Below are 12,686 nucleotides of genomic sequence, written 5' to 3' on the forward strand. Positions count from 1 at the left end.
AATGTTTTTGGAAATGAAACGGTAAAGCTCAGGGACAGAAAAATCTACAAGGGATGGATTATGTCTGAAATTCCATCTTGCAAATAATTCTATGTGTTCTGTTCTGCTTTACATTGCTGCTTCCACCTTCCCTCCCTTTTGGAGAGAAGAGCAAATGTGTGTAAATGAATAAAATTATTATTTCAATTAAATCTTTAAAAAGGCAAGAGACATTTGCCCACGGGAAAAAAATGAAATATTACATACTATTCACAACATCCTCAATGAGTTTATTTCATTTTATTAGGTTCAGTAAATTCCAATTTTAAGAAGTTTTGACATATTTAAAGGTAAGATAGATGTGGACAGTGTTTAGGAGGGTAATAACAACAATCAGCAAATGAAGAAGGCTTTTCTGTCTTAAACCCATTTCCTTGGGATGCTAAATATGAATAATGATTCAGTGTCCATAATTGATGTTTTAAAAAAAAAGCAGGCAATAAGTTTTCTTAGTTACAATTTAAGGAATAACTCATTCATTCAGAGGTCTAGTTTTATGCCATCTTCATCACAGAGAGTGGGGGGAAAAACTTTCAGCACCTAAACATTTGTCACAGAGCCTTCCTCTATACCAGAATGGGGAATGTGGATTTGAGTAAAAAACCCGATTTTCTGAAACAACATAATATAGAAATCATCACACAGAATGAATGTTACAATCTTTTTTGTTTTTTTTGTACATCAATTAAGGACAAGAAACCAAACACATTTTAGAAAGGTTTCCAACAAAAGCAGTTCAGTATTAATAAATAAACCAATACTTGAATTTATTTACCTAATCGTCTACCTTATGTAGCCGTTTTTGCAATGGGGCTGTGGCATGACAGTTGATATAAAGTGGATAACAAACCGATTACTACCTGACCAGTCAGAAGTTTAATCCAAGCCTATATGAATTAACCAGGGAGTCCATGTTGAGTAAGTCTAATTTTTCTAGGAATCAATTCTTGCTTCTTCAAAATTAATGTGCAGGTTTGGTTAGTTTCTTTGTTTCCTCTTAGTCCAAATATTTTAAAATTATGCAACTTTAAGGAACACAAACAATGTAGTGCAATTGTTCAAGTAAGATGTAAAATACTCTGAGCCAATGTATTTTTGAAAATTGTCATTCCAAAGATTTAAAATACAAATAAAATAGAAAAACAATTTGGTTACTTATTAAGTAATCAACATTAATAAATTCATCAGTTTCAATTTAACCTGCAATTACAAAATGGAGGTTATTATGACTTTGGATTTCATGAGGAAACAAAAAAAGGAAATGTAATTTTTGACACAATTGGAGAAAATTCTTACTTTGTATTTTTCAATTATATGTCAATAACAGTAAGAATGGTAACCAGGCAAATAATATTCTATTAAATTCCATGTTGTTGCCCAATTCCATTAGACCACCTGAGATATTTTAAAAAGCCTGAGGCAGGAAAGGAGCAAAATTAAGTCATTTATCTTTTGACTAATTTGTTCATGAAACAGACGGACTCATGCAGAGCTCCTTTCAGATAAAATATACCAAATGCTTTCCTGATGTCCAAAGTCATTTTAATCTGCATATTTCTAGTTCATAATTAACTGTCAAAATTATGATATTTTATTTAAGAGGACCCCTATCAAGGAAGAATCTTATGTTAGAAATTTGTGTATTTTCAAAATTAATTTCCACAATGCCTATGATAGATAATAATAGAATACCTTTGAAATCAGACCTACACATGTTGACTGTGTTTAATTTCCACAAACTGAGTTTGTTTTGTTACCTACTAAATGGAATCTTGACCTCAATTTATAATCATATAGATCTCTGGAATTCTAACTATAGAAAGAAATGTCTGTAAACCTAAAAGTTAGGGTGAGAAAGGATGAAGAAAATGTCATAAGCTTGGTTTTGGTCAGTTCTTGTCAGTTGGTTGCTACTGGGTGAAAATCCTATAAAAAGAAATACAACCACAATAAAATACCTCTTCACATCCACTAGAATGGCCATTAATTAAACACAACAAAAAATAAAATAACAAGTGTTAGTGAAGACATGGAGAAATTGTAGCCCTAGTGCACTATTGATTGGATGTAAAATGGTGCAGCAGCTCTGGAAAATTGTGTGACAGATACTGGAAAAATGAAACATAAGATTATCATATGATTCAACAATTCCAGTTCCAGGACTCAAATAGGTATTTGTACATTCCTGTTCAGAGCAACATTATTATTCATAATAGCCAAAAGATAGAAGCAACCCAAGTACCCCTTGACACAGGAATGGATAAAGAAAATTGGGATACCTGCTGTATCATGAATAGACCTAAAAAACATAATAGCCAGTCACTAAAGAGCTTCTTATGAGGTTCCTAAAGTAGTGTAAGTCATAGAGACAGAAAGTGGAATGGTGGAGTTTCAAGGGAGTGGGCTAGGGGAGTAATGGGAAATTGCTGTTCAATAAGCAGAGTTTTTAGTTGGGGAATATGCAAGAGTTCTGAGGATAAATGGTGGTGATGGTTGCATAATAATGTGAATGTACTTCATGCCACCAAATTGTACCCTTAAAAATGACCAAAATGGCACAATTTATGTCATGTGTAGTTTATCACATCTTTTTAGAGGACAATATGGCCAAGAAACTGTAAAATACTTAAAAAAAAAAAAAAAAGAAAAGAAACAACAACCCAACAACATATGTTGTTTGTAATACATACCTCATGTCACTATCCTAAAAATCTAAAATTGTTATAGATCTTTTAGATTCATTTAAAAAGCATTTTAGTTGCAAAAACTCACACAATAGAAAGAGTTTGTTTTGTTTTGTTCATTTTAGGTCCTAGGTAGTACTTTCACGGTGATCTTTACATTTACTAATTTTTCTAAATTTGTTTTCCTGCTTGTCTCAAGTTTGTGAACATGCCTTTTGCAGCAGTAGTTCAAGTCACCAAACAAGGCACAAGCAAAACATCTTGTTCATTCAAGGAAACGTGTGTGGATGGCCTTCTTTTGCAATGCCATCTGTCTGCTTCCAGATTAGTCTTTGCATGTAGAGCTATTGCCCTCTTTCTAAAATTTATCTTCTGACTTGCAAAGTAGATAATGTTACCTGGTTAACTTCAGACATATATTGGCTATCTTTTTAATTTATATTTTGAAGAAGTGAAAATATATATATTGCCAGGTAGAAAATCCTTTCCCCGTATAGGCATGTTTTATTGCCTGCAAGATGAAAAGGAACAACTCTGTTTTTTCCCTTCCAGCACATCTGATTTTTTTTTTTACATATTATGAATAACTAAATCTAGATAAATAAGCATGTTACAGAGTAATTGGCTTTCTCCTTTGCCCACCAGATATAAACTATGCTTTTAATTTTCTCTATTCCTTATTCATTTTTTGATATAAATGTTCAATAGGGGTTTAAATCCTTTTCCCAAGCTTCTCCTTTATCATGTTTCTAATTACCTAGCCTAATTGCTCAGAACCTTTTAAAGCTTGTGAAGTTTTTAAATGGTTTTCTTTAATTATGATTCTTTCGTGAAGAAAATGCAGCTAAACAAAAGTTAAAGCTGCACATTGAATATCTGTGTTCTAGAAGTCAAAAGAAGGAAATGAAATGTTTGCTTTAGAAACACAGCCCAAGAAAAGTGATTTTCATAATGATCTTGTATGGGCCACTTGATAGTATAAAAAGACTCAAGATTCGTGGTGACGAATTGATCTAATGGAAAGATTCATACACAATATAAATAGTACAGTATACAGATGAGAGCCTATTCTTTTTTGTTTCTATAATTTGCATGTGCACAGTGTCATAACAGTAAGGAAGGATTATTGTATATTTTACATAGATGCTTTCTGCCCTGTATAGAAATTTAGAACCCTAAAACAGATCTCAAGACGAAGATAGTTATCATCAGCAGCAAAGATGTGGTTGACACCTTCCTAGTAGTTAAGTTTCTAACTGGGTACTTAACATAATATTACTGAAAAAATTCAAAACATGGTGTGCTGGGCAAATGGTATTTTATATGGTTGTGACTTTTTTTAAGGTTTTGGTGAACAAAGATATATTTTTTAAAAATTATCTCACACATAGTACAACCAAAACTGTGTAGATTCAAGCCAGGTATTGGAATCAGAACGTGGTTTGCTTTGGAATGGCATAGATTGGAAGGGTTCATTTATTTCTAAAGATTCTAATGATAGCTGGAGGGTCAGGAACAGATGCAGGGATGCAGATAAGAAACATGTGACAATGTTCCTTTAGGGATCAACGTTCCGGAATGTGTGGAGCCCCAAAGGCAGGAGAGAAGTAGAGTATGAAGTTGAGCAGAAGGCAGAATGAAGGAGGATTAGAATTTGAGAAAAGAATGTCAGGATGAGATTGTCTGAGGCAGTACGGGTAGAAACCGAGGGATCCTGTGAACAAGTTTGGTAAGGAAATAGAGAAGAGATGTGGGCTGAAGGGGCTGACAATTAAGGTACAGTGGGCAGATTCAGTTGTGATGGAGCCATGGAGAGGTACAAAAATAGATAACCACAGAATTAATAAGCAACCAAAGTCTACATAAGTCTGACAAAGAGACACATCAGAGTCAGAAATGTCTACTGATGGGTAATGGTTACCTACACATGGAAACTGGAAGCCAGCTCCAAGGCTAGCTCCTGGAGCCTGAGCCAACCATGCCAGACTCTGACCCGCAGGGACAGCTAGTGTCCCTGCTCTGATCTGATCACTAGTGGGGACACTAGCCGGGCAGCCCCTTCTTGGAAGACACTGTTGTGGGCAGAGTAAAACGAGCCTCCCTTCATCATCATCAGCAAACCAGTGATGCACAGCTGGATGGCATATTATTCAGGCAGAAAGGAAAAAGTCCCTTTCTCAGGGTGGACTCATCTCCACAGTGGTTGGGCAGGGCTGACTGCTAAGCCCACGTGGGTCCTGGCCCTGGTATCCTTGTGCAACGCCCCCCAACTGTTCAGCCATGTGAAGCATTCCTGCCTCAGGTACAGGCCCTATAAAGTGGGCTCTAAGTGGTATCAACAGAAAGAAAGCTTCATTCTTCTCTCACTTTTTCATTCAAGAAATACTTACTGAACATCTGACTGGTCTAGGTGTCGTGCGTGAGTGACTATAATCCAGGCATGAATCAGATGAAACCCCACTCAAGGCCAAGAACCTGGCCTGGACTGAAGCTGGTGAGGATGGGCGATCAGACATGACTGGCCTGTGGCAGAGCAGTGCTCCATCCATCTAGCACCATCCAGAAATCTATGTATACCTCTGTAGGTAAATTCATTCCTAAAAAAGAGAGAGAAAGCTCATTAACGAGTGAATACTTTCCTACTTCAAAATCTGGAGTAGAGTTTGCAAAACACAGACTATCAGCATTCCCACGTTTAGACTAAATATGTTTTAACTTCTTCGTAACTAGGAGTACTTTTATCCACATGAATGACTATAAAATACATTGTGGGTCTGGCTTCTGACATTCCCTATGTTTAGCCGTGTAAATATACACGCGTGTGTAATGCTCTTAGATCTCAGTGTAGGTAAGTTCTTTTCCAGCTCTGGAGTCCTCTGTTTATGAACTCCATTGGTCTATCTCACGTCTAAATGAAAGATAATATTTATACAGCACTAATCGTGCTGCCCTTAGTACTTTACATGTAGTGACATATTTAATCCACTCGAAAACCCTGTGAAAGAGCCAATTTAGAGTTGAGGAAATTTAATGGAGAAAGGGGTTACTGACAGCTGCAAAGTGACAGAGATTTGCATGCAGGAAACCTGTCTCCAGAGTGGCTGCCCTTATCTAAGAGGCCGCTGCTCTCATCAGATTTCTTAGGGAGCAAAAAAAAAAAAAAAAAAAAAAAACCAAAAACCCAAGTATCAGTGCAACTGGAAATCTAGGATGTAAATCCAGCAACTACTGAGATGCTTCAGTAGAAGAAGGGGGAGTTGGTGGGGAGCGGGGGTGGGGTGGAGGGGCAGGAGCCTAGACCTCTTGTCTCTTTGTCCTCCCCCCTCTAGACCTTTTTGTTCCACAGAGAAGCGATTCCAACCTACCAAAATAGATGCAAAATAAATTATCTTAGTTGAGATGCCAATATTTTGACTTTATACCTTTAGAGAGCACACACATTCACTTTTGCTTAAAACATACTTATTGCTTATATATATATATCTGGGAAGCAAAACATATTAATCCTATTTTACAGAAAAAGATAGTTTTGCAGATTCTCCTTGTCAGCATGAAAGATGAATATTATCATGTAGTTGTGCTTGCTACATTGCAATTACTTTCTCAGCAGTATATTAATTAGTCAACTGCAGTAGTCTAGAACTCTTTGATGCTAGGTAATGAGATTAATAATAGATTTCTATCCACCCTCCCAAAGCTACAACAGGCATCAAGTACTTCCAATCTGTATTGCCTGTATGTGACATGAAAAAGCTCTTCAGGTATCCACAGTTAAATGGAGACCATCGTGTTCAGCACACCACAGTGTCTAGTGCTTACAAGGGCAACATCTACCAGAACAGCATTCCAATATTCCATTCTACACCGGTGTACAATGGACCGGCTTGTTTCAGTTACGTACATAAAGTCGCAAGTGCTTTCCTGTAGGAGTAATCTGATGCTAGCTGCAGCCTGATGGATTGTAGCTTCACAGAAACACAGGCCTGCAGGTTAGGAGGTGCTGGACACACAACAAATAATGTGTGTTGGGAAATGTCTTTTGTCAAAAGCAAACATCAAGAATTCCTCTTCTTGAGGCATTCATAATTTTCTCAAGAGAAAGCTGTTTTGTGTGAAGCAAAAGTAATGGATCATAGAAATATTATCAAAAAATTAAAGCTGGATTATGTATTATAAATCCTTACATGGACATGGAGAAATAATCAAAGCCATACTCATTGTGTATATGGTTCTTCTGCCTTGTACAGTTCAAGCATAGTCTTTTCTTTCTTTTAATGTCTCAGCATACCTTTATTTGGCCAGTGGAAATATGCCACCATGTGTTCTGACGTGCAGAGCTTCCTAATCATGTCAGAACCCCAGTACACTTGCCTTCTCCTAGGGGCTCCCCTCTGGTGAAAGACCAGAAGTTGAGAAATTGAAACCCTACGTTCTGGATTATGTCTCATGACTACTTGAAACATCAGCAATATGAACATGAATTTTAAAGCTTTGCCCTTCTCAATTTCTTACCAAAATATGAGGAGTGATATCTGTGTACTGGCAGTGGTCCGTATCTCTAGGTATTTGTTCAAGATTATATTCACTGACCTCTCTTTCTCCCTCTCTCTCTCTCTCTCTCTATATATATATATATATATATACACACACATATATGTATATATATATTATTTATATATTATATTATATATTATATATATATTATAAAAAATGAGTTCATTTCAGGAGATGTTTGGCCACATTCTCGTTTGTAGACCTAATGCTCCCAAACATTCGTAGTATGTTAAGATTTTTCTTTTTTATTGCAAACTATAAGAAAAAATATATTATTTATAGAAATATCTTTGTTTATAAAAATATAACAAAGTGTGATTATTAATTGTTGTTCTCAACTAAATTTCTTTTTTTTTTTTTTTTTTTACAACAAAATTTCTAAGCAACTTTCTCAGGAGGATAAATTTCACTTTTGCATTAAAGGGAATATGTGATGTTTGGAAACTTCCAGAGAGGGATCCCTGGGTGGCACAGCGGTTTAGCGCCTGCCTTTGGCCCAGGGCGCGATCCTGGAGACACAGGATCAAATCCCACGTCAGGCTCCCGGTGCATGGAGCCTGCTTCTCCCTCTGCCTGTGTCTCTGCCTCTCTCTCTCTCACTGTGTGCCTATCATAAATAAATAAAAATTAAAAAAAAAAAAAAAGGAAACTTCCAGAGATATATGTCTGCACATATTGTCTGTTAACACGGATACTATAGATTAGCGGGGACCTGCCCCATGAGATGACCTCAAAGAAGGGGAAGGAGTAATGACTAGACCTCTTTGCTGCCTGTTCTTTCAGTCCCCGAAGAGGCTAACATAAGGTTCAGAATATTACCCTGCTTGAAAGTAAGAGCTCATGTTCATTGTGGACAAAAGTGTGGTATCATCACTGACTCTAAGCATGAGGAACTGTGAGCCATGAGAACTGCATGTGAATTCAAAGATTGCAGTACACGTGGCTTGGTGTGTGAATGTGTGAGTATGCGTTAGTAAGAGTGAGTGTGTGTGAGTGTGTGTGTATGTGGTGAAATTGGAATAATAAAAGCCATAACTTACTAGAATGAGAGTGCCTGCACGGCCTTCCGTTTTTTCAACATCCTCCTTTGACATAGTGGTCACATTATTGTCCTATAAGATTAGACTGATACAGTTAATTTAATGAGAAAACTGACACCACTATTTTTCAGAGCTGACTTAGTATAATCTTCATTTACTCTTATGCTTTGAGTTAGGTGCATTAAGTTGACAATATTAAGTGCACTAGAATTTTCTAAAAGTCTGCTAGGTTGCCATGTGACAGAAAGGGACCTAAGAAAATTTTCAACCTGTGAGATTTGAAATGCATTCCTAGAAAGAATGAATTTCATTGTCAAGTCACATTCCTTGATTAAACAAAGATCCTCTTAAATTCCAACCGTTCTCTCCGCAGGAAGTTAGTCTTTTATCAAAGGTTTTGTTGTTGCTGAATTCCCAGTATGGAAGTGTTCCCTGAGGTCAAGTACACCTTTTCCCTACCCTCTTTAGTTAGCATAGGATAAAGGTCCTATTCATCTGAATCAGGTGCATGTTCACCAACTTTTATGGCTTTGCCTGGGGTGATAAAACTGTGATTGAAGGTTCCAGTCCAATTTCAGGACTAGAAAGAGCCTGTTTTCTCTTCCCTTGCATACTAATGGCTGATGTTCCTCAATTTTATTTGATTATATCCTTTAAGGCGAGGTTAAGAAAATTTTTGTATCATTAGAACCTTAAATATTGAACATGCTTTGAGCTCTAAAATAAATATGTATTTTGTTCAGTTTTCTATAGTTTATTATTTTAACTCTATTTAATTTATACAGAACCATCTTTTTAAAGGACTACAGATTAATATCTCTTAGAAGACTGGTATTCTGAAAATGGAGTTCGAGAAATTCTTCTTTAAAGCTTTGTCTCCTATTGAAATGCAAATGAGATTACCCATTAAGCTGTACCATTTCACTAAGTATAAGTTCTATTTATCAAATCTTTTCCTAACAAGTTTCAAAGATGGGAGGAGGAAGGACACTGATGTTGGTAGGAAGTTGAATCCTGGCCTCTTTTACAGTTTTGTTTGAGCACATTCTCGGGCACATGTGGTCAAAAGAATTTTTAAATTGAGGCATAGAGCATTCCACTCCAGCCAGGAGCTATGGTTATTTGGAAGCACATTTGAACATATCATTGATTTACTGAAATCAAAGAATTAAGTGGTTTTCTGTGTGGTATATTAATTTTCGAGTGAGTCACTTTTCCGCATATTAATGTTTTTAGATAATGTTTACTGTAACAGGGATATCATAAGCAAATTACAACATTTTAAAAGTAAAAATCAAGGACTTTCAAGGTTGTGAGGCTTAGTCATGATCTTATTATTATCTTGGTTTCTAAATTATTATTACCGCTACCATATTGTCTCTTCAGCACCACAATCACCACATATTTTCCCTTTATTTATTTTTTATTTTTTTAAGATTTTATTTATTTATTTATTTATTTATTTATTTATTTATTTATTTATGAGAGACAGAGAGAGAGAGAGGCAGAGACACAGGCAGAGGGAGAAGCAAGCTCCACGCAGGGAGCCCGACATGGGACCCGATCCAGGGACTCCAGGACCACGTTCTGGGCCAAAGGCAGGCGCTAAACCGCTGAGCCACCCAGGGATCCCCACATTTTCCCTTTATTTCCTGGGATAATAGAGTTGGTGGCTATTATGGGTGAATTGTATCCCCTGAATTCTCCTGTTGATGTCCTAACCCCCAGGACCACAGAATGTGAATGCTTTTGGATATAAAATATTTATAGAGTTAATTAAATGAGGTCATCAGAGTGAGCTTTAATCCAATTTGACTGGTCTCCTTACAAGAGGAGGTGATTAGACATGGACAGAAAGATCACCACTTAGGAACCCAGAAGTCAGCTATCTGCAAGCCAAGAGATGAGACTTCAGGAGAAACCACACACACTGACACCTTGAGCTTGGAACTTCCAGCCTCTGGAATTGGGGGAAAAAAAATACTTTTGTGCTGTTTACCTCATCCAGACTGTAGTATTCTGTTATGACAACCTTAGCAGACTAATGCAGTGATTATGCAGGGTATTTTCTACTTACCCCTCCAAATGTAGTCTCTGCTTCTCTTGCTCCGCAGAAGCTGATCTTCATGAACCCTGATCAAGGCTTCTCTTACCCAGTGTCTTCAAGCTGGGTTTCAGTAAAAAGGAAGCATCGGCAGAGGAACTGTGACCAGGAGGAGAGTAAGATACAACAATTATCCTCCTGGCTTCTTCAGGCTGGGTGTCTTCAGGTACCTGGCCCTCATTAAAAACTGCAACTCCTATTCAGCAACCCTCATAGCTTCAGCTTACTGGCTTAGGTTTCTAATTAACCTCCCTTCACTTGTCCAAAGTCTAAGGCTGGTAAGACTCTGTCTGTAGCTCCCTGCTCTGGCACTTCCCTCTACCCGCCCACACCTTGTACATAGCCCCCTTATTGGCATCCTCAGTGACCTCATTTGAGCCTGCCAGCTGCTCCTGCCAGGGCACTGAGGCCACAGTTTAGTGAATGTGAAGGAAACAGTCTACTCTTAGCAAGACCAGATCAAAAAGTCAATGTTACCTGATTGGAATATGTACTTTATGGTAATACACTGTCGCTTTTTTCCTATTCCTTTATATTAAATCTGATAGTGCCTCAAATAGATGGTACAATCAATGAATAATTAGTGAGTAGCTATCTTACAATACCTTTTAAAGATGTTCATCTGCTAGAGTTGATGCTTTTAATCTCCAACACATAATTGCAGGTTACTCTAAGGAACCAGAGAGGCAGAATTAATGTTAGCATTTCTTAATTCACATGGTCTCAAAACGTTTTCTCACTCAACCTCACCCTATTTATCTCTTTTTTTTTCCTATAAGGGTTTAAAGGTATTCACAAATCTAGAAATTGGGGAAAGTGAAAAACTGGGTTTAGTAAATGTAATGTGTATTAAATATCATTAACTCTTATTTATATCGAGTGAATCCTTGAAATTAAAACTATGTTAAGATCATTGTACTCTAAATGATATAAAGTAATTACCAAGCATACTCTAATACACAAATAAATCACCAACCAATTCTAAACTTATGTAATTTATCAGATTTCAAGACTTTTTAAAATTTTATGTTTTTCATAAGCCATTTGTAAATATGCTGTGCTAAATATTTATAATAATTGTACTTCTGCTGCCATCTAGACTTTAAGGGAAAGCATTGCATGCAGACTTCTTTGTATTGGATGAGTTGATGCAGAAAAAAGAAATGGTGCAGAAAAGGATTATCTGACAATATCTGGTTTATTAATTTTAACAAACTGTTGAAAAAAAAGTTGTAGGAAACTTACAAATAAATTCATTTAGTTGTTACATAGTCTAATATATGTAAGCTTAGTTTATTTGCTAATCTTTAATGGAAGAGGAAAGAAAGGGGAAATATATGTGTAAAAGGATGAAGCAACTCATATTATTTCAAGAAGTTTTAGGTAGAATAAGCAACACTGTAAATTAACATGATCAAGTAAGGTTTACAGCAGATGTACTTACTCTTTTAACATTGATCTCCGCAATTAAAAGTAATCTACAACCATTATGATATGTCTGCCCCCACCGTTAAATATTCATAAATTTCATTGGGAAGCCTAGAGTGAAGCTATAAATGTCAGGGTTTGGAGGGAGTTGGCATCAGGTCCGAATCCCAGTTCTGACACTTACAGGCCATGTGAACTTCAGCAAGTTGCTCAGCCTGTCTGAGTGTCATGTTCCCCATCAATAATAAGGAGATAATATTACCTGTCAGGTAGATTTGTTTTGAGGATTAAGTCTGGTGACATAATACCTGTGCTAGACACAATGTTCAGGACATTTTACCTGACAGTCTAGATACCATCTGTCTCAGCCTTCAAGCCAGGAGTCTCACTGAATTTCCGAGATGCTCTAATCCTTCCCTACACAACCAGAAAGTTACCTTTAATATTTAGCATGTATTATCTTTGCTGTTTAATTTTCTGATTAGAAATTTTACCCACACTTACAAAATTCAGATGCTGCAGAAAGAAATCTATCATCTAATTGATGATAGATATATGATAGATCGATAGATATAGATAGATAGATGATAGATAGGTAGATAGATGATAGATAGATAGATAGATAGATAGATGATAGACAGAGATGTACAGTCCCTCACAATTCTACTTTCATATCATCCCCAAAAGAAATCTACTATCAAGGTACAACATGGATGGCTCTCTTTATTTTTCTTTTTCTATACATCTACTGGCATAGATTCTATTATCTTTATACTAACAAGATCATTGTGTACATTTTATTGTAAGTTGACTCTTAACAGTAACACCCTGATCTGA

General features: G+C 36.5%; 1 long non-coding RNA gene across 3 annotated transcripts; it reads right to left on the bottom strand.

Annotated features, from left to right (window-relative positions):
* Window positions 1-273: 273 nt before the first annotated feature.
* LOC112643151 (uncharacterized) lies at window positions 274-12,059 on the bottom strand. 3 transcript variants are annotated; one of them, XR_004812816.2, is made up of 5 exons: window positions 11,866-12,059; window positions 11,027-11,091; window positions 10,395-10,520; window positions 5,114-5,320; window positions 274-1,965 (listed from the first exon to the last, which is right to left on the bottom strand). It is a non-coding gene; the product is annotated as an uncharacterized LOC112643151 (long non-coding RNA). The 3 variants fall into 3 exon arrangements; XR_004812813.2 differs by lacking the exon at window positions 274-1,965 and adding an exon at window positions 8,318-8,402 and having other exon boundaries at window positions 3,301-5,320; XR_007409202.1 differs by lacking the exon at window positions 274-1,965 and having other exon boundaries at window positions 3,301-5,320.
* Between the last annotated feature and the right edge of the window lie 627 nt (window positions 12,060-12,686).

This window comes from Canis lupus, chromosome 38, assembly GCF_003254725.2.
Source record: "Canis lupus dingo isolate Sandy chromosome 38, ASM325472v2, whole genome shotgun sequence".
NCBI lineage: Eukaryota > Metazoa > Chordata > Mammalia > Carnivora > Canidae > Canis > Canis lupus.